Below are 23,320 nucleotides of genomic sequence, written 5' to 3'. Positions count from 1 at the left end.
CACAGAGGGACTATAAAAACAACCAGAAAACAGTTAATAAAATGACAATAAGTACATACCTATCAATAATTGCCTTAAATGTAAATGGACTAAATGCACCAATCAAAAGACATAGAGTGGCAGAATGGATAAACAAGACCCATCTATATGCTGGCTACAAGAAACTCATTTCAGACCCAAACACACACACGGACTGAAAGTGAAGGGATAGAAAAAGATATTTCATGCAAATAATAGGGAGCAAAAGCAGGAGTAGCAGTACTTATATTAGGCAAAGTAGGCTTCAAAACAAAGAAAGTAACAAGAGACAAAGAAAGACATTGCATAATGAAAAAGGGATCAGTCCAACAAGAGGATATAACCATTATAAATCTCTGTGCACTGAACACCTAATTACATAATTAGGAGCACCTAAATATGTAAAACAAATACTAACAGAATTAAAGGGGGAAATAGATCAGAACTCATTCATATTAGTAGACTTTAACACACAGTTTACATCAAGAGAACAGCCAGACAGAAAATAAGTAAGGAAACTAAGGCACTGAACAACACATCAGATCAGATGGACTTAACAGATATCTACAGAATACTCCATGCAAGGGCAGCAGGATACATATTTTTCTCAAATGTACATAGAACATTCCCCAGAAGAGATCATGTCCTAGGCCACAAAGAGAGCCTCTATAAATTAAAAAAGATTGAAATTGTATCAAGCAACTTCTCAGACTACAATGGTATGAAACTAGAAATTAAGTACACAGAGAAAACAAAATAGCCTACGAACACATCAAGGCTAAACAACATGGTTCTAAATCATCAATGGGTCAATGAACAAATTAAAACAGAAATCAAGTGATACATGCAGACAAGTGAAAACAAAAATACAATAGTCTAAAATTTGTGGGGTGCTGCAAAAGCAGTTTTAAAAGGGAGGTACATAGCAATACAGGATCAAAAAACAAAAACAATCTCCCCAAACAGTCTAAACTCACAATTATAGAAAAGAGAAAAAGAGAAACAAATGAAACTTGAAGTTAGTAGAAGGAGGGACACAATAAAGACCAGAGCAGAAGTAGAAAAAAATAGAGAAGAATAATACAACCAGAAAAATATCAATGAAACCAGGAGCTGGCTTCTTGAGGAAATAAGCAAAATAGATAAACCTCTAACTGGACTTAGCAAGAAAAAAAGAGTGTACACACATAAACAGAATCAGAAAAAAAAAGAATAGTCACAATGGATAACACAGAAATGCAAAGGCTTATTAGAGAATTCTATGAAAAATTATATGCCAGTAATTGGACAACCTAGAAGAAATGGAAAAATTCCTAGAAAAATATGTCTTCAAAGATTGACCCAAGAAGAAACAGAAAACCTGAATAGTCCAATTATCAGTAAAGAAATTGAATTGGTAATCAAAAACCTCCCTCCTAACAAACAAAAATCCCTGCACCAGATGGCTTTACAGCTGAATTCCAGCAATCATTTAAAGAGCTAATACCCATCCTTCTTAAAGTATTCCAAAATGCAGAAGAGGAGGGAATACTTCCAAACTCATTCTATGAGGCCAGCATCACTCTAATACCAAAACCAGACAAAAACACTTCAAAAAAAGAAAAATTTAGACCAATATCCCTGATGGAAGTAGATGAAAAAATTCTCAACAAAATATTAGAAAACCTAAGTAAAAAATACATCAAAAGGATCATCCATTATGACTAAGTGGGATTTATTCCAGGGATGCAAGGATGGTACAATATTCATAAATCAATCAGCAGCACACAGCACATTAACAGAACGGATAAAAACCACGGGATCATCTTAAGATTCTGAAAAGCATTTGGCAAAATTCAACATCCATTCATTATAAAAACTCTCAATGAAATGGGTATAGAAGGTAACATAATAAAGGCCATATATGACAAATGCACAGGTAATGTAATATTCAATGTTGAAAAGCTGAGCTTCTCTTCTAAGACCAGGAACAAGACAAGGATGTCCACTCTCACCACTTTTATTCAACATAGTACTGGAGGTCCTAGCCATGGCAATCAGATAAGATAAAGAGATAAAAGGCATCCAGGTTGGTAAGGAAGAAGTTAAACTGTCATTATATGCAGATGACATTGTATTATACTTAGAAAACCCTAAAGACTCTACCAAAAAACTATTTAGAACTAATAACTGGATTCAGAAAAGTTGCAGGATACAAAATTATTACACAGAAATCTGTTGTGTTCCTATATACTAACAATGAATTACCAGAAAGAGAAGTCAGGAAAATAATTCCATTTACAATTGCATAAAAAAAAAAACCTAGGAATAAACCTAACCAAGGAGGTGAAAGACCTGTGCTCTGAAAACTATAAGACACTCATGAGAGAAATTAAAGAAGACATAAATAAATGGAAATCTATCCTATGCTCATTGATAGGAAGAATTAATATTGTCAAAGTGTCCATCCAAACTGAAGTAATTTACAGATTCAACGCAATCTCTATCAAAATACCAATGGCATTTTTCAATGAACTAAAGCAAATAATCCTAAAATTCATGTGGAATCATAAAAGACCCCAAAAAGCCAAAGCAATCCTGAGAAAAGAGAACAAAGCTGGGGTGATTATGCTCCCTGACTCCAAGCTCTACTACAAAGCTACAGTAATCAAAACAATTTGGTATTGACACAAGAACAGTCCCATTGATCAACGGAATAGAATAGAGAGCCCAGAAATACCCCCCCAATATATGGTGAATTTATATACAATGAAAGAGCCATGAATATAAAAAGGCAGTCTCTTAACTGACTGGCATTGGGAAAACTGAACAGCCACATGCAAGAGAATGAAACTGGGGTACTGTCTAACTCTATACACAAAGTAAACTTGAAATAGATCAAAGACCTAAATATAAGGCATTAAACCATGAAACTCTTAGAAGAAAACATAGGCAAAAATCTCTTGAACATAATAACCATGAGCAATTTCTTCCTGGACACATCTCCTCAGGCAAGGGAAACAAAATAAAAAATGAAGAAGTGGGACTACATCAAACTAAAAAGCTTCTACATAGTAAAGGACACCCTCAGCAGAACAAAAAGGCAACCTACAGAATGGGAGAATATATTTGTAAATGATTTATCCAATAAGGGGTTAACACCCAAAATATAAAAAGAACTCATATGACAAAACACAAAAAACAAAAAACAAAAAAACCTGATTGAAAAATGGGTGGATGACCTGAACACTTTTCCTAAGAAGAAATATGGATGGCCAAAGGCACATGAAAAAATGCTCCACATTATTAATCATCAGCGAAATGCAAATCAAAACCACAATAAGATATCACTTCACACCAGTTAGAGTGGCCATTATCCAGTAGACAAGAAATAACAAGTGTTGAAGAGGATGTGGAGAAATAGGAACCCACCTACACTGCTGGTGGGAATGTAAATTGGTACAGCCACTGTGGATAGCAGCATGGATGTTCCTCAAAAACTAAAAGTAGAATTGCCATATGACCCAGTAATCCCACTTCTAGGAATTTACCCAAGGAAAACAAAATCCCTGATTCAAAAAGATACATGCACCCCTATGTTTATTGCCACATTATTCCCAATAACCAAGATATGGAAGCAACATCAATAGATGGATGGATTAAGAAGAAGTGGTACATATACATGTTATATTATTTAGCCATAAAAGAAAGAAATCCTGCCATTTTTGACAACATGGATGGACCTAGAGTGTATTATGCTAAGTGAAATAATCCAGGTGGACAAAGACAAATACCACTTATTTATGGAATCTAAAAACAAAAGAAAATGAACAAAATATCAGTACACTCATAGTCACTGAGAAATGACTGGTAGTTACCTTCTGGTTAACAAGGTTCATTCATGGAGGTGGGGGGATAAAGGGGCACAAAAATGCTCAATCATAATATAAGTCAGTCACGGGGATAGCAGTACAGCATGGAGAATACAGGCAGTGATTCTGTAACATTCCTTTGTTGACAGATAAACACACTAGTGGGAGTGAGGATTTAATAATATGAATAACTGTTGAACCACTGTGTTGTATACTTGAAACCAGTGTAAGATTGCATATCAACGATACTTCAGTTAAAAAAAATTATAATAAAAAAAGAAATTGAGGTCTTGCCACCAGGGGCATTGACTTGTGTGAAATTTTTGGGTTAGAGCGACACCTTGCGGTTACTTTAGTCGTTGCTATGGAGTTTTCCACTGGGCAAGTTGCTTCAGACAGAACAGCAGAGTTCATGAATGAACATGTTAACCAGAAAATAATTAAATGTTGAAAAAAACTTGAACTCCTGCCAGTGCCCAGGGGTATCCAAGTTCAACCTCTCTCCATCACACTGTCAGTTGAAGAGATATGGGCCCTTTTCCAAGGATAGCTTCTACCTGAGCCTAGGATGGTTTATAGGCCTAGCTATTTTCTGCATTAGAAATAGCAGGATCAACAGATCTCAAATAATTTATTTCCCTTTCACAAGATTTTTCATAAAATTCATTAAGCCATTAAAATGTAGAGGCACAAGGATGATTTCAGAGATCATATAGATGAGTAGTTCCCACCTTTCAAGGCTAAGGATCCCTTTATAACAGTGACTGGTATTTATTGAACATTTACCTTATTTCAAGCACTGTTCTAAACAGCTGCATGCATTTAGTCGTTTAAACCTCACAATTCAGTGGGCAGGTGCTGTAGTATCTTTATTTTGCATATCCCCTTCTGACAGTAATTTTTCTGTAGTTGTTGCATGAGAAATATCTATACTAACAAGAAACTATCATGGATCTAACAACTCTTGAAAATGAATTAATGTAGAAATAAACCCAGTCATTTCTCTCTATATATTTTGGGAAGAGTAGTGCAAGTATATAAGATACGTTATCTACTCAACCTCAGACTGTGGATGAGCATATGTAGGCCTGGGGCTTTTTGCAATGGCTCCAAGACTCTTCAAACGGTTCATAGCCATTTTACTGATGCCCTACTATACAATCCTGAACACAGCTGATTTCATCAGAGGCCTGGCAGGATCAGACTTGCCTTGGTCTTGAATGTGAGACTTTGGGGGAGTAGTAGATGAGAAATTGACTTTAGAGAAGTTGCCTGTGGCTATATTTCTAGCTTGAAAAGCTACTATAGAGACAAAGTCCATGGTCAATCTCTCTCTTCTGTTCTCTAAACTATACACCCAAAGAAGAATAATTTTTCTATACTATAGTCTTTTTGGGTTGTTCTCCAACTCAAAGTTACCTTCAGCTCTGTCCAGTTGGTTACGATAAACCCATTCTGATTACCTTGGTTTTCAAAACAAAATCTTACACCAACCAACCAGGTTGTTGCTACTCTGTCCTCTGTGCTGTCTAGACTATTCCTCTTGTCCTCTGTGTTACTAGTGGAAAATAATGGCCTCAGAGGAGACCCTAGGAGACCAGTCATGGCCAGGGTGACCCTCTGTGGGAAGCACTGCCTTTGTTAACTCACTTAGAATGCAGTTAGGTCCCGTGCAGACACAGGAAAACACTTCAGGCAAGTAACAGATAGACAGCCTTTTCTCAAGAGCAAACACAAGTTGACTGTGAAAAATATAACTACCGAGTTGACCAGGTAGGTGCTCTTGCTGGCGGATGTTCCCTTCTGCTGGCTCTCATTGGAAGAAATAGCATACCCAAAAGGTTGCTTGGACAGCACAAGTCTTGGCCATTTATTGTTTCTGGCTGCCCAGTATCAATCTCCTCTTCTTAAAAGTACATTATTTTCTTTTGAGGCATTCTTTCTTCCACTGGGAAGATAGTCTGGAAGGCAGTGACCAGGATTCTGGCACTCCCTAGTTAGTGGGTAAATAGGTGGCCCAAGCTCTTAGAAAGGTATATTTTTGCATATTCTCTTTCAGAGGATCAAAGAAATAAAAAAGAATTCTATTTTATCCCTGCAGCAGTGCCCTGGCCTTCCAGAGCCTGGTTCGAAAGTTTTTGGTGGTCTTTGAATGCTGTCCTCCAGAAATATCCTACTTCCTGCCTGTTTCCAAGCCTCCACCACTTATTGATTCTGTGATCCCCCAACATCCTTCCAAAAAGGAAAAACTTCTTTGGATTAAGTTAATGTGATAGTCAACAATTGCGAGCATATGTTGTATAAAAACAACCCTCAAAGTCTCAGTGGTTTATACCAACATAAATTAATTTTCTTAACTCAGGTTTGCTGGTCGCCAGGGTGGTTCTGTTCCAGGCGTCAGGTCTGGTTAGGTTTGCTCCATGTACCTCTCATTTGAAGACATTAGCAGCTACTCAGGGCATGTTCTTCTCATGACAGATGGTGGATGTGAACCACAGAAGCACATTTAAAATCTCTGGTTGAGCATCATATATGTCATCCTGCACTCTGTTGGCCAAAGCAAGTCACATGTTCAAGTGCCAACGCAAGTGTTTGGAGACATGCGCCTCTGCCTGCTCCACAGGCCGGCACTGCAAAGTCACCATAATGAGCACGTTGATGTATTTCTATTATTCTCTTGTGAGGAAAGGGTAAAGTTGGGACCATGAACCTACCTTGTTAACCAGAAAATAATAAAATGTTAACAGAAATTAATTTTAGCAGAGTCAAATGTATCAATCTTTGCTTTTATGGTCTGTGCTTTCCAACTCTTAAGAAATTCTTCTCTGACCCAAAAAGACATTATTATTCTTTATTTTTCATACTTACGGCATTAGTCCAAGGTGTGGGTGAGGCAGGGATCCAGTTCTGAAGTCTTCTAATGGCTGACCAATTGCCCCAGCCCTGGTTTTTGGATAATGCATCCTGTTCCCACTGATCTGTAATGTCACGTTTGCCATTTATCCAGTGTTCATAAATGAGGGAGTGTCATCCTGTTCTCTCTACTCTGCTTCATTATTCTAGTCATTAACCTCTGTGCTAACATTGTACTTCCCAATTATTTGCTATTTAATCTTCATTTAGAATCAACTTGTCAAGTTCCACATATGTACACTAAAATGTCAATCAATATTTTATTTGGAATTTCTGTGGATTAAAGATTAATATGGGGAGAAAAAGGTCTTCAAGATAATGAATCTTCCTGTCTATGAACATAGAATAGCTCTTCATTTATTTGGGCCATCGTTAATTATACTCAATAAAATGTTATAATTTTCTTCTTAAAGACTGCTGTCGTTTGTTAAATTGATTCCTATGTATTTTATTTTTAGGCTATTTTAAATTATATAAATGTGACATTTTAACTACTGCTGTATATAGAATATAATCAATTCTTACATACTTAGCTCAAAGCCAGCAACCTTTAATATAATAGCTAACATTTGTATAATTCTCAGCATGAGCCAGGCACCTTCCTATACATCTTATATGTTTGAAAGGCATTCAATCTCACAAGGACTCTATGAGAGAGATATTAATAACTATTTACAGTTGAAGGAACTGAAGTCCAGAGAAGTGCAAAGAAGTTAAGTAAATTGGCCAAGGAAGGGGTGAAACTAGGATTCAAACTCATTGGACAATATCTAGGGCTATAACCACAACACTGTATCTGCTTCTTAACCTTGTTAATTAAGCTCTTGCATTAATTCTAATTATTTGCCTGTCTATTCTCTTAGATTTTCCATGCAAACAACAAAAACAATAAATGCTTCAAAAATCAACTAGCAAACACAAGGTTAACATCCTATTAAAGCAGTGCACAGGGTGTGTGGGGGGTAGGGGGAGGAGACACTTGATGAGGAACAGCATTCTTGGAGGGAATGGAATTTGCCAAACCCTGGGGGTTGCTGGTATACTCCCCGAGCAGCCAGGAATCTCAGACATAGCACCAGCCCAGTCAGGGCACCGTCAGAGCTGCCAGCAGGCTCCAGGGAGGCCTGAATTGGGAAACAGGCCCAGGGCCAAGACCCACAGTGCCAAATGACAAGCCTGTGCCATATCCACCCCCAGATTTGGGCTGAATCAAAGGGCCATCCGGGCCCCTCCCTTTTAAGTCAGGCCCCTGGGCTGTCCCCTGAGGCTGAAACGCAACAATCCCCCAGGCTTCTGATCCAAACAGGCTTGTGTTTGAAACCACAATATACTTGGCTCTGATTTCACACACATTACTTTCCTGGTGGTGCACAAAAAAGGAATTAGAAGAATGAAAGTGAGAGGTCTTGAGGAATGAGGAATTCTTTTTCCAGTCTAATGAATGAGGTTAACAAGTGGAAAAAGAAAACTGTTCTCTGTGAAGGGTGTCTGGAAGGGTTACCAAGCCACCATGATTAAAAGCAAATTAAAAGGCGATGTCACTCATTCAGCCTCTGTTACCCCTCTCAGCTCTGAGGGAAATGAGTATGCTTCAGGGGGCTGAGGAAGAGGTGGGGGAGCACTGTCCCCTCAGAGGTGGGGAGCTAACCATGAGGAAGTAGGGATACTGGCTTAAGCGTCTGTCTGTGGATGCCAAATGCTAATTTGTGAATTGGGGATTTAACTGAATGATAATTTTCCAAAACCCCACCCAAAATTGGACATCTATTCACACATTTCAATGGAATGTTTTCCAGTGCTTTGCAATGTGTGGGAAAAACAAAACAAAACATGACCTTGGGTTTGGGTCATGTTGAGTCACTTCGATTTCTCTAGCTTTTTCCTCAGTAAAATGAAGGTATGAACTAGATCAGGTCCTTCCCAACAAGGCTTTCTTGAATCCTCTAAAGCTTGGTATAGGTGGAAGGAAGGGAAATGGAAATACTAATGGAGCGATTTAGCCCATGTCTGCTTCTGTCATCTTTGACCTGCGCATTTTTAACACAACCAGGTTGAACAGTTCATTCTAACAAGCCTATTTCTGGGACATGCCGACTCTGCTTACAATTTTAGGTGACTCCAGAGGTCAGAGCCATGGCCTCTGCACTGGTGTGGATCATATTGCCACCTTGCAGGAAGGGTGGAAGGTTACTGCCAGCATGGTGTCTTTCTCAAGGTGACAGGGGAAGGCCTGTGACTCCATGTGGGTAGTGAGCACCCACAGGCTCTACGCTAGTAGCTTCAGGAGGTAGCCCCATGGCCTGTGCTAAGTGGGATTCCCACAGACCCACACCTGTATTTTCACAAATGCAGGTGAGTTTTTGCTTAAGATTCTGTAGCAATTTTTTCCTGTGAAAGCTTTTTTGAGCTCCAAAGTTTGGTTATGATGTTTTCTTATGTTTTCCAAAGCACCCTGGTTTATTCAACTGCCCTAGAACTTAAAATTGTTGGTGTGATTGCCTGTTCACCCACTCTTCGTGTATCCTTTCTCTGGTTTAGAGGTCAGGAAACATGGCTTTCACTAGTAATCCCCAGGACCTAGCAAAGTATCTGACATACAAAGGTGATTGTATTTTCCAAAAATAGCAACAGCTCTACTTCCAGTTTTATGTGTTCTTCCACAAACTTTCCACTCCCCATGATGTGGCAGAATCTATTTCCCCTCCCCTGAGATCGGCAGGGAGAGGGAGCGTGGACTCCATGACTGCTTCAGTAAGTATAATGCCACAGAAGGCTTCTCTTCAAAGGCTAGATTATAAAAAGCAATAAAGCTTCTGTCTGATGCTCTCTCCCTTGGGACCTTCATCCTTGCAACCAGCCACCAGGATCTGAGGAAGCATAAACGAAACCATGTGGAGAACAAATGATGTGCCTAGCCTACAGCCAACTTCAATCTCCAGACAGTGAAGGAGCCCTTACATGATTCCATCCTCTCGGCTTTACATTCTCCAGCTGAGGCCTCAGACATAGTAGGGTAGAGACTATTTATGCCCGGTGTGCCGCATCCAAACTCTCGGCCCACAGAATCTGTGAGCATATGAAATGTTTGTACTGCACCATTAAGTGTTGGGGTTGTTATGCAGTCATAGTAATCGGAACAATGATCAATGTTAGACTCTAAATACATTAGTGAATGGTCGGCCGTGGGTTCCGTCAGATCCCTGGACCCTCCTATAAGGTGGAAAAGAGAATAGGTATTCCAGGAAAGGGGTGGAGGTGTATTGTGTTCCTCTAAAGTCGTAAACGTAAATATCTACTATTCCACAGTAGAAAAGATTCATCTAAAAATCAGGGTCCTGTCAAGGTGTGAAAGGACATGGAGGAAACAAATGCATATTACTAAGGGAAAGAGGCCAGTCTGCAAAGGCCATACACTGTATGATTCCAACTAATATGACACTTTGAAAAAGGTGAAATGAGAGACAGTAAAACAGATATCAGTGGTTACCAGGGGCTAGTGGGGAAGGGATGAGTGGGCAGAGCACAGGGCAATTTTAGGGCTCTGAGACTATTCTATATGATGCTATTATGGTGGATACATGTCATCAGATATTTATCCAAACCCATGGAATGTTCACCTCCAAGACCGAGTGTGCAATGTAAACTACAGGCTCTGCGTGATGATGTGCTGGTGTCGGTTCTGAAATCATAACAAATGTACCCCTCTAGTGCAGAAGGAGGGGCGCCTGTGCTCACCTCGGGGCAGGGGTGATATGGGAGCCCCCTGCACTTTCTATTTAATTATATTTTTTCTTTCCATTCAATTGTGCTGTAAGCCTAAAACTCTCTAAAAAATAAAGGCTATAAAAAATGGGTCATTTAAATATCATCTTATTCATTTAAGTGCCCAGGGATTCCTCCTTCTCTCTAGGCAACCACATCCATATAAAATAGTGAACTTAATCTATCAGTTGTGTATTCTGACTCCTCCACTGACAGGCCATTCCCCTGTCTCTACCCTACTCTCCTGACCCTCCTTATTGAAATTAGGCCAATTAATAACCCCATGATGGCCTCTAAGTGAGGAAGGCATGTCAAAAGCTGAGACAGACCGAAAACTAGGCCTCTTGTGCCAAACAGTAAGGCAAGCTGCAAACGCAAAGGAAAAGTTCTTCAAAGTATTAAAAGTGTTACGCCAGTGAACATAAGAATGATAAGAAAGTGAAGCAGACTTACTGCTGATACAGAGAAAATTTGAGTGGTCTGGATAGAAGATCAAACCAGCTACAACATTCCCTTGAGCCAAAGCCTAATCCAGAGCAAGGCCCTAACTCTCTGCAGTTCTGTGAGGAAGCTGCAGAAGGAAAATTTGAAGCCAGCAGGGTTTGGTTCATGAGGTTTAAGGTAAGAAGCCGTTTCCAAAACATCAAAGTTCAAGGTAAAGGAACAAGAGCTGATGTAGAAGCTGCAGTAAGTTATCCAGAAGATCCAGCTCAGATCATTAATGAAGGTAGCTACACTGACCAATAGATTTCAGTGTAGATCAAACAGCCTTCTAATGGAAGAAGATTCCATCTAGGACTTCCATAGATAGAGAGGAAAAGTTGTTGCCTGGCTTCAAATCTTCCAAGAACAGGCTGACTCTCTTGTGAGGGGCTAATGCAGCTAGTGACTTAAAGTTAAAGTCAATTCTCATTTACCATTTGAAAAATCCTAAGGCCCTTAAGAATTATGCTAAATCTACACTTCCTGTGCTTTATAAATAGATCAGCAAAGCCTGGGTGAATGACAGCACATATGTTTACAACATGGTTTAATAAATATTTGAAGCCCACTGTCAAGACCTATTGGTCAGAAAAAAGATTCCTTTTAAAATATGACTGCTCATTGACAGTACACCCAAGAGCTCTGATGGAGAGGGACAATGAGACTAAAGTTGTTTGCATGCCTGCTAATATGACATCCACTTTGCAGGCTTTGGATCAAGTGGTCATTTCAATTTTCAAGTCTTCTTATTTAAGAAATACATTTTTATATTAATTATATAAGGCAGCTATAGCTGCCTTAGATTGTGATTCCTTTGATGGATCTGGGCAGTCAACCGAAAACCTCTGAAAAGTATTTACCATTCTAAATGCCATTAAGAATATTCATGAATTGTGGGAAAAGGTCAAAATATCAACATTAACAGGAGTTTGAAAGAAGTTGATTCCAACCCATACAGATGATTTTGAGGGGTTCAAGACTTTGGTAGAAGAAATAACTACACATGTGGTGGAAACAGGAAGAGAACTAGAATTAGAAGTACAGCCTGAAGATGTCACTGAATTGCTGCAATCTCATGATAAAACTTGAATGGATGAGGAATTGCTCCTTATGGATGAACAAAAAAGTGGTTTTATGAAATAGAAACTGCTCCTGGTAAAGATGCTGTGAAGCCTGTTGAAATGACAGTGAATTTAGAATATTATGTAAACTTAGTTGATAAGTAGCAGCAAGGTTTGGGAGGATAGCCTCCAATTTTGAAAGTTCTACTATTGGTAAAATGCTATCAAACAGCATCACATGTTATAGATAAATTTGTGAAAGTTAGAGTTAATCAATGGGGCAAACCTCAACGTCTATTTTAAGAAACTGCCACAGCCACCCCAACCTTCGGCAACAATCACCCTGATCAGTCAGTGGCCATCAACATGGAGGAAAGACACCCCCCCAGCAAAAACACTATAACTCACTGAAAGCTCAGATGATAGTGAGCAGTTATAAACATTGTTTAGACATAATGCTATTGCACACTTAATAGAGCAACAAATAGTATAAACATAACTTTCATATGCACTGGGAAACCAAAAAATTCATTTGACACCTTTTATTGTGATAATCACTTTATTGTAGTTGTCTGGAACAAACCCAAAATATCTCAGAGGTATGTTGTATCCATACGTCCACCATTCTGGAGGCTCTCCAAACCCCATCCTTTTGTTTTTTATGGAGGCTTCATTACATAGGCATGTTTGATTAAATCATTGGCCACTGGCAACCGATTCAACCTCCAACCCTCTCCCCTCCCTGGGGACCAGGGGATGGGACTGAAAGTTCCAGCCCTCTAATCACAAGGTTGCACTCCTGACAATTACCTCCCATCCTTAGGTTACATATGGACTTCCCCAAAGTCACTTCATTAACATAACAAAAGACACCTTTCACTTAGGAAATTTCAAGGGTTTTAGGAGCTCTGTGCCAGGAATAGGAAGACCAAATACATGTTTCTTATTATAACTCACAATATCACACTTAGCTTTTGGTGTACTACTTGAATCATTCCCAAATCCTCCATCGGAAACATAGGTCTTTTCTCAATATGTTCTAATGGTGTAAAAATTTGGGAGGGAAGATATCCTTCCCAGAGCCCTTGCTCCTCCTGCTACAATCTGGACTGCAGCTCTCTAAGCATCATGCATAGCGGCTGCTCTGGGATTTCCTTTTACAACCTCAATTTTCCTTTCTGTTCTTCTCCATATTGGATCTTCCTTTTTCCCACCCTGTGACATGACCTTTCTTGTTTTACACTTTCATTTTGAGTGAGTACATCCTTCAGTAGCTTCTACACCATGAATGTCTAAAAAATTAATTCACCTTTGTACATGACTGATAGTTGGGTTATGTAAAGAATTCTAAGTTACAAGTATTTTTCACTTAGATATTTGAAGGCATTGCTTTTCTGGCTTCCAGTATAGCTGTTGAGAAGTCTGATATTTATTTTTTGAGTGAGACCTGTTACTCCTCTCTGGATGTGTTTAAAATCCTTTTTTTGTCCTTGGAAGTTCCAAATTTTATTATGGTGTATCTTGGTGTGGGACTTTTAAAACCCATTATGCAGGGAACTCAGGGAGGCCTATCAATATAAAAACTCATATCCTTTAGTTCTTGAGGAATTCTCTTGAATTACTTTTTGAATAATTTCAATCTCTCCATTTTTCTCTCTTTCCTCTTTCTAGAACTCCTAATTTATTTGAATATTATAATATTTGATCTGGTCTCCAAATTTTCTTCTTTATTTCCCCTTAATTTTCCACCTCTGATATTTCTGCTGCTTTCTGGCATATTTCCCAACTTTATCTTCCAAACTTTCTATGGTATTTTGCATGTCTGATGTCATAGCTTTAATTTTCAGGAGTTTAATTTTTGATTAACTTTTATATAATCTCTTTTTATCTTTATATAACCTCTTTTCCTTCTCTTTATATCCCCTGAGCATATTATTTACAACTTTTTGATGCTTTCTTCTGAATCCTGGCATTATTTCTGTTTCTACTGAACTCTTTAAAAAAGTTTTTGTTTTGATCTCAGTTTTCCTATTAGAAAGTTTCCTCAGACATTTGGTTACACTTAGCTCCATCTCATAGTATTGAGGCACTAAAAAACGGACAGGAAGCTATGGTGTGTGTGTGTGTGTGTGTGTGTGTGTGTGTGTGTGTGTGTGTGTGTGTGTACACACATGTGGAATTAAGGTGATGGGGAGCTTGCCCGTGGGTGGAATTTTCTGCAGGGTGATCTTGCTGGGCTGTTTCATTAGGAGACTCCCATTTGTCAGACTCTTTGGGTCTTTTTTGTTAATCTAGTCATTTCCCCAGAGAGGAATCCTCCAGTCTTTGATCTGAGGGATACAAACCTGACAGTTACGTTCTGAGACTGGAATGGAGGAAAGGAGATAGGGTTCACAGTTTAGGAAGTAGAATTCCACTTGATCCTCAGTTTCCTATATGGTGTCCTGCCCTAAATGTCACTGAATTTCAGAATCTCTCTGGCTTACTTTCTTTAGAGAATCAGCCTCTGGACTTCTGACGCTGGAGACAGATGGACGGCAGATCTTGGTGGGGGTGTCTGTGTGCATTTTACACAGTTATAACTCTCTTGTGTTTTCAGCCTCACTTTCACCCAAGAGCCACTAACTTTTGAGTCTTTCCAAGGTTCTGTGACTCAATCAGTCTGCCTCCAGGCTGACGTTAACATTGCTTTAGTTTCCTTCTCTCAGTTAAGTCATTAATCACTTGTCCATATGCTTTCCAGCTTCCAAAATATTTTTTTTCCTACCTTTTCTCTTTGTCCTTATAGATACCAGTGGTGTGCCTTCAGGCAGCTCATCCATCTTCTCTGAGGTGCAGTTTTCTGATACGTAGAACAATCAAGCCTACTTCACAAGGCTGACATGATGCCTAGCATGAGCTTTTTCAGGCCAAAGGATGGCAGAGCTTCTTCTACAGCTACCAGCTCCCCCTGATGTCAAGCTATAGGGTCTCCACTTGCTGACTGCACCATATAGATACATCACCACCACCACCACTTCCCTTTCTAAGCTCTGTCCTGTCCAACTTCAAAACTTGTTAAGAATACAGTACCCCGTGTAGCCCTATAGCTATCAGAGGTTCTTTCATGCCCACCGCCCTCTCCATGACCACTAAAGTTGCACCCTAAAGGGCATAAGCATCTTAAAGCATTCTGAATATAGGTATCCACATACATACATGCAGTGCATATATATATATATGTAAATATACATACATACAATATCCAGGTTCCCAAGAAAACTAATTGTTCAGCTGGGGTTACCCATTTCTGCCTGAGGCACCAAACTTTATTAAATTCCCTCCAAAGCAGAAATAAAAGGCAGTAAACAAATTATTCTGCTATCACAGAGAAAGCCAACAGACCCAACAAAGTTTGGAAGCACCTGGCTGATACAACAGTTACTGTCCCTTTTTCCTTTGGGAATGCTTTATTCTTGGAAGATTGTTAACAATTTCTTCCCTGCTTTTGGTGTCTAGAATAATGTGTCATTGAGACATCCCAAGGTTTGAATGACTAACAGCTGATGATAATTGAATATTTTCTGAGAGGTGGAATGGGAGATGTATTTTATATATGTCATAATCTCTGCCATACTTCCTTTCTGTGGTATCTCCTTATTAATGACTCCCCCATTATTAGAATTTTTGATGGCCAGGAGAGTGACCCTTAGGGTTCAGAGACAGGAAGAAAACCTTCTCTTAGGTTTTATTTATAATAATTATGAGAATAATGATAGAATTTGTAATAATAATCAACACATGTAATTAACAATTATAATTCATTTACACATATTACCTCATTTATGTCTTAGTGTTTGACATATTACTTTATTTACATCTTTTTAAATATGTCTAAATATACTTTATTTATCTATGCTGTGTAAGGTAGGTTCTAGGATTATCATTCTGATGATACAGACAAGGAAGGAAGGGTACCCAGGATAGTGATCTACCTGAAGTCACAGAGGCGGTAGCAGAGAGAGGACTTGAACCCGAGCAGCCCAGCTCTAGAATCCGCCCTCTTCACCACTAGGCCATTACCTTTCATTATTCTCATGCAATCCAGTCCGAGCAGAATAAGCTCCCCATGTATATGAACCGAGCAGGAGATGTTCACAAACTCTCAGAAGACTCTAGGCTCTGAACTCCAGGTCCCAAATGCCTGCATCCTCTTTTTCCAGCAGGGGGCGCCTGGAGGCCACATTTCCTAGTTTCCCTCTTAGGAACAGATGCCTCAGCGATTGAGAACCAGAACTCCTGAACCTTACTGGGAAGAATCATGTTAAAACTTCGTCTACCATACTTGAAGTATTTATAGTGTACTAGACAAAGGAATGACCCCATACATAGGAATAATAAAGGGAAAGTTTCCACTACAATTCTTGGAAGACCTGCAATGGGCATTGAAAACCCTACGTCCAATAAATCTGCATAGGCCCCGAGCTTATGCAGCACTTCCTGACTCCAGATAAACCACAGACGCATTAGAGGTAGAGATTTTTCTTACCACACTCAGAAAGCATGCTACTCAAACCTGCCCCAGCTCTCGGGGTGGCCTTGAACACATCAGTGATCCCACCCTGTCGGTAAGGTTATGGAGTTGTGTTGTACTCACCGCCTGGCTCCTCTGGAGCTGTTGCTGAGGTCGTTTCTCTCTGGTAGCCTTTGTCTGCAGAAGATTAGTTCAGAGGTGCAACGAAAGCCAAACGTCAACCTGCACCATAGACAGAAATGCCAGGAGACCAGGTTTGGCAGAATTTGTGCCTTTCATAACAGAGGGAGGAGAAGGGCTCTGTGAGGGGCCTGTACCCTTTCGCAGGTGCCCCCTTCACCCCTGCAGTACTCTGCATTCAGCATTGGATGAGAGGCCTAACTTTTAACAGGAGCCTCTTAGACTAAGAGCAGGGACAGAATTGATTGCCCAGGGAATGCAAGCTTTTCCAACATCCCCTACATTCCGCAGCCACCCCGGGGAGCCTTAGCTCATCAGCCCCTCTAAGTGATCTCTTTTCTGTATATACTTTGGTATAATAAATCCAATTCAAAATTAAGTGCAGAGAAAATAGAGAAATATCCCAATGCCAGCCTCCAGGCACGGGCTATGGAAGATCCCAGGTTCAGATTTTAGTTCTGCCTCAGATGGACTGAGCAACCCTAGGCAGGTTATTTACGCTCTCCATACTGCGGCTTTCTCATGTGTAAAATGAAGATAATAAAACTCACCTCATAGGGTCATCGAGCACATCCAGTGAATTAAGGCATGTAAAGATTAAGCACAGTGCTTAGCATGTAGAAAGCACTCAATAAATCATAGCTGTTGTGATTAAACCTATTCACGCAGGCCAGCACTTTGCGGGAAAGGAATCTTGCACTCTCTCGGTACTGTGATCTTTATTGGTACCAGGGCAGTTTTTTCAGCTCTGGGTGACATTGGCAAACTTTCTGTCTTTCTCCAAGAACACAATGCCCCCATTACCTCCTCCAAACTGCAAACCCCTTCCTTCCAGATAGTTAACTAGATGCCATGCGGAAGTTTTCTCGAATTGAGTCCTGGACATTTATCCTCATGACTAACTGCCTTGAAGTTGAGGTCAGCTGAAGTTCAAGAGGGCCTCAATTCTGACTTTTATTGTTTATTGATTTGTGGCATTTATAAGCCAAAGTGTTCGGCCTCCAGGGCCAAGTCTGCAGGCACAACAATGCGCCCTTCTCCGGTGGCCCTGTTTACCTTCCGGGAGCAGGCAGGGTGTGGCCAGAACTTTTCGGGTGGTAAGAGCACTGGGGTGTGGTGAGAAGGCCGGTGTGGCCGGCCAGGGCAGGCTTTGGAGAAAGCAGCCGGCAAACAGGACATGGCAGCCCTGGTCTGAAGGCGGAGGCCCCTGTGTGGGTCCGCTGAGGGAACTGAGGTTCTCTCCGCCTCAAACACCACCACTGTAATTACTGAGTAGTTATTAGCCACACATGGCACTCCACACGTGGCACCCCACACCTGGAACCCCACAGCTGTCCTTTAATGGTTCGGATCACGGGCCTCTTATGGATCCCGGCATTACCACTCACTAGCTGTGTGACCTTGGGGACTTGACTTAACCTCTCTGCTCCTCGACGCCCTCACCCTAAGAAGTGGGATGGTTAAAGCACTTCCTTGTGGTCAGGGCTGAAGACTCCCACCGGACCCCACAGCCAGGGTGCTGCAGCTGGGGCGAGCCCAGGTCGAGGAGGGTAGAATTAGAGCATGGGATGTTGGAGTAGGGGAATTCATCTTAGAGCCTTCAGGGATGCTGGTTCCAGGTGTGAGTATACAAAGCTAAGGATCCAGGGAAGCATCAACCAGAGAAGGGATTAAAAATAAGATATAATGTGAATGTATCAACCTCTCCTGATCAGAACTTAGACCCTTCTGGGCCTGGCTGAGATCCTGAAAGAAAATAAACCAACTGACAACAGCAGTAATTGAGCAGAATTTTGAAAACCAAACTACAGCCTGCTGAGGTCAGTGCGAATACAGCTGAGCTACATAAAATAGTGTATGTACCATAAGAAGGCTTTCAATCAAGTAAATTTTTTTTTTTTGTAAATTGTTTTTTAAAAAAGGCAGGAAAAGCATCTCCCTCTTCAGGTTATTGGAAGATAAAGTGAGAAAGCCCTAGAATAGTTTCTGGCCCAAGGTAATGTTGAGTAAGTACTAGCAATTTACCAATGTACATCTCACATGCATGATTTCACACCATTCTCATAGCAGTCCTGTTAAATAGGTCTACAGAGAGAGGCTTAGGGCACACTGCAAGAAGCAAGTAAAACTGGGATTCGACCCCTGGATTATCTGATTCTGAATTCCAAACTCTGAATCTCAAATTCACTGTGTCTTACTGCCTTCCTACCAAGTTCATCTGAAAAGACGCTGACAGAGTGCCTTACTATGAGCCAAGCCACTGTGACCTTACTAAATCGGTTGAGAGTTCCAGTGTAACTCAGTTCAGAAGGACTTACATAGCTCTTCTGATGGCCAGGGGCTGGGTCCTGCATCTGCCTCCATGAGTCGGGAGTTGGTCTTGGCCCCAAGGAGCTCACTGGCCAACGTGCCTACAGACAAGCCCGTGTTGTGATCAAGTACCTTTCCAAGTCTAATGATTCTCTCTGCTTGCAATTCCATTTGGACAATTTCTTGAACATCCTTACCTCTTTTGAGGGCCTTAACTAAAAACATCTACCCCGTTTTGCCTGAAATTCCCACTTTGAGGTTTGAGGCCTAAAGTAGGTTCTTACATAAAATGAATTGGGAGAGAGACACTGATCATCCATTTATTAGTTAGTTTATCCTTGAAGGACTTAGAAAGATGTGATAAGGGTTTTGAGGAAAGGAAAAGCTTGTGGGGTATCTACTCTTCTTAGGCACAGGCTTCCTCTAAGCAGTGGACTTTGGAAAATAGCTGCCAGATTCTGGAAAAGAGATCATGAAAATGGTACTCACTGAGAAACTAAGGAGAAAGTAGTTGATGAGATGGGCTGTCTGCAGGTGGAACCCGCCTCGAGACGCGCTGGAGGCTGCTGCCCCGGGGGTCGTAAAACACCAAAAGCAAATCCATGCATTTATGAAATGGAATACTCTGTAGACACTATGAGGGACCGTGGGTGAAGATGAAACAAACGCCAGCCCCTGCCCCTAGCTAACTCCCAGAATAATCTGGATTTAAATGTAAACAAGGGAAAGTGTTACATAACCAAACGAATTAATCTGAGGGTTTAAATCCCTGACATGACAATGAAAGTGGGTGGCCAGTATCTTACTACACTGATGGACAGTGACTGCATTGGGGTATGGGTGGGGACTCGATAATATGGGTAAATGTAGTAACCACATTGTTATTTCATGTGAAACGTTCATAAGCGTGTATATCAATAATATCTTAAAAATAAAATTAAGTTGTCAGCATGGAGTCCTAGAAAGGGAGCATTTGACTCCATTCCCTTAATGCTCAGCCAGGCCCCAGAAGGGTCTAAGTTCTGATCAGGAGAGGTTGTCTGGGCCAGAGGAAGCTTTTTTGAACTCTCCAGACCTGGTTAAATTTGTCATGTGAGTGCTTACAGAGGCGTCCTCTGTGCCCAGGGTTATTCTAGGCACTGGAGGTCTGGTGGTCCACTTAATTCTCATCAGAAGCACATGGAATAGATGAACTGTCCATCCCTAAACTCCAAAATCTGAGGCCCTGAGGGTCAGGTAACACATTCAGGGCAAGTATCCCCTACAACTGGTTAGGCAGCAGGGGCGGCTGCCTGGCCCTTGGGCCCCTGCTCTGACCACAGTGCCAGCAGTTCTTCTGCAGGCACCAAAGGAGCCCTCTCACGAGGGTTTGGCTTCCATGGTCACTTGATCCTGGGCAGGTAGGACACAGTCCAGGCATGCCTCTCATTGCAATTTAATTATAGGGGTTTGGATTTATACCCTAGTCTCATATAAATGTGGGCCCCTTGCATCGGCTTCCCTGACACTTCAGAGTGCTCAGAAGAAAGTCAGATTTCCTACAGGAACACGAAAGGACAAAACCCCAAAGTGAGTGAGTCAGGGTCCCATCGCAAAGCAGATGGTACGAGATCATACAGCAGCAGGATCAGGACCAGGACCCAGTTTCCTTGCCTTTAGTCATGAGAGCTCAGAGGGCCGAGGATAAGGATCCTGGGAGCTCAGAGGGTGGAGGATAAGGCTCCCAACCCCACCGACTTCCAAGCCCTAGAGGTAGTAGAGCAGGGCCCAGGGGATACAGTTCTGGTCAGAAAGGAGTTTGGGTTTGACAAAGTCTTATGGGAATAGGGGCTTCAGAGGAAGAAGATGCCTCTAGAGCATAAGATACCTGAGAGAGCCAGAAAGCATTCACTGCTTCAGTTCAGCTCACCTCACTTCACCTCCGCTGAACTCAGATCAACATACTCAACTACACATTTACTGTGTGACAGGTGCTGGGCTGGAAGCTCCGAATACAACAGTGAAGACACACTGTTCACCTGCCTCCAAGAAGTTTATAGTCTAAAGACAGAGACAGATAAAAACACAACTAAATCAACATTTACTTACAATCTCCAGTGCATGCCATCAGCCATTTGTGACAGAGAATAAAGGAGGAGAGCTGCTTTCGATAGGAGGCCCTTGAAGGAAATGACTCTCCTCTTGGGCTTGCAGGATGAGGATCCTCCAGGGGAAAGTGGCTGCCGATTGATTAGCAGCTCTCCTCTGCAGTTCTCCCTTCTCCAGAATCAGCACTCCCTACTCCTTATTGCTTCATTCAACCCCAATGCTTCTAAAACATTTACAAAAAAGTTATTGTGTCTGGATTTTCCAGTTTTTCCTGACAGAAGCTTTGGTCTGCTGAAGGCTACTCTAGCCTTCATAGAAGTGGAAGTCACATGGCTGTGACTTTCACACATTTCTTTCTTTTTTAACTACACAGGTTATGCACTGGTGAATATGTTTATACAAATTAATTCAAAATAGGAGTAGATGGAGGAAATCGTGACAGCTCTCTGCCCTCTTCAAGGCTTTCTGCCAATAAATAACAGTTAAATGTGAACCCTTCTTATCTTCTTTCATGTCTGTCCTCCATGTGAAGTTGGGACACTCCTGGCCTCTCTCTTTCTCTCACTTTCTGGAGAGGAAGGAGGTGGCTTAGTTTGGTGCATTTGGGAACACAACCGGGCATGCTCAGTCCTGGTTTCCCTTTCTTCCTCCTGGGAGTGAGCTGCCTGCAAGAAATACAAGTTCTCCTGAGCCATAGTTTTACTAAGTGATCCTCACTTCCACCCTCTTCTCCCAGCTCAGGAAGGCCACTACCAGCCCTATGGTGTCCTCATGGGGACGGTAAATTGGCCCAAGCCTGGGCTTTAATTAGCTGCCCATCTGGACCTCACACTAAGCATAGCCTCCAGCTTAGCCTTTATCAGTAAAAAAGGGACTATTTTGACATGTCTACATCTGACATGCCTTTGGTGGGACCTAATTCACACACCAATCTCAGCTGCAAGAGAGTGTAGAAAACGCGGTGTTTAGTTTTGCCAAGCTCTGTAGCACAGGGAGGCATGTTTGAAAATGGCAGCACAGTGTGCAGAAGGACAGTTCACCATGCCCATCACACATTAGTAGCCTGTATGACAGCTTATCTCTCATCTATATCCTAGAGCAGTTAATTAATGTTTGAATTACCCTAATTAGAAACCCCAAGTGGAGGTATGTGGCTAAGTATTAAAGTTGTATCATCTCCCTCTATTCCCCGGAGCCAACTGAATTTTACCATAAGAACCTGACAGTGGTCGCCTGGTCAAATTAATTTAAATCAATTTGTAAGATTCCTAGAAATTAGATATAGATATCCACTTATAAAATTTTGATAAAACTTCCTAAAGTTAGTTACTTTCTAAAAGTTCTTATCAATCCTCCCATTAACAGTGGTCAGGAATGTCCTTCTAACCTCAGCAACTCTGGGGTGTTTATCTTCTTTTCATCCAGATGTCCTCCTTATTCATTCTGAAAACCCAAGTAGTATGTAGTGAATATAATAACTATGGCTTATTAAGAAAGTCCCATATTACTCTAAGCACTTTACAAACACTCTTTCAGTTAACTCCGACAACCCCATCAGAGATAAACCGCCCCTGTTCTACAGACCAGGCAACCGAAGCACAGAGAGATTAGAAAGCTTGCTGGATGTTCGGAATGGGAGGGGACAAAGCAGAATCGTGAACAAAGGCAATCTGTTCCAAGGCTTGCAGACCAGAGGTGTCAAAAAAAAAAAAAAGAGAGAGAGAGAGAGATTTAATGGCAAAGGTTGTTGTTTTTTTAAAAGTAGTATTTAGTTGGTATTTGATTATTCAAGTGGTATCTTAAAGTCATAGTTATGAATATCAAGTTCCCTAACCTTCCAAGTAGTGCAGAAATAAAGGCTTGTTTTTTAGGAGGAAAATCATCCTTAGGATTTAAGGAGCTTCCTATGCTCTCTAACTGGATCACATTGATTTAATGGCCCCTGAACTGTGAGGTGAGGTAGAATTGCCTCCATTTTAGAACACAAGGAGAAGACCAAAGGTCTCCAGTTTCCAAGCAGCAGTCCAAGATTCCAATCGACAGACTCAGCTCCTGACTTAAAGTTTGCCCTTGTGGAGGTAACTCAGGAGAAGACACAAAGGTGTGTTGTGTGTGTGTGTGTGTGTGTGTGTGTGTGTGTG

At 41.1% G+C, this 23,320-nt stretch overlaps 1 long non-coding RNA gene across 1 annotated transcript; it reads right to left on the bottom strand.

Moving 5' to 3' along the window:
* Positions 1–9,078: 9,078 nt before the first annotated feature.
* LOC130683933 (uncharacterized) lies at positions 9,079–21,389 on the bottom strand. The gene is made up of 3 exons (XR_008998066.1): positions 21,180–21,389; positions 16,725–16,823; positions 9,079–9,649 (listed from the first exon to the last, which is right to left on the bottom strand). It is a non-coding gene; the product is annotated as an uncharacterized LOC130683933 (long non-coding RNA).
* Positions 21,390–23,320: the final 1,931 nt, after the last annotated feature.

This window comes from Manis pentadactyla, chromosome 5, assembly GCF_030020395.1.
Source record: "Manis pentadactyla isolate mManPen7 chromosome 5, mManPen7.hap1, whole genome shotgun sequence".
Taxonomy (NCBI): Eukaryota; Metazoa; Chordata; class Mammalia; order Pholidota; family Manidae; genus Manis; species Manis pentadactyla.
The sequence above is the reverse complement of the archived record's forward strand: the minus strand, read 5'-3'. Positions and strand labels throughout refer to the sequence as shown.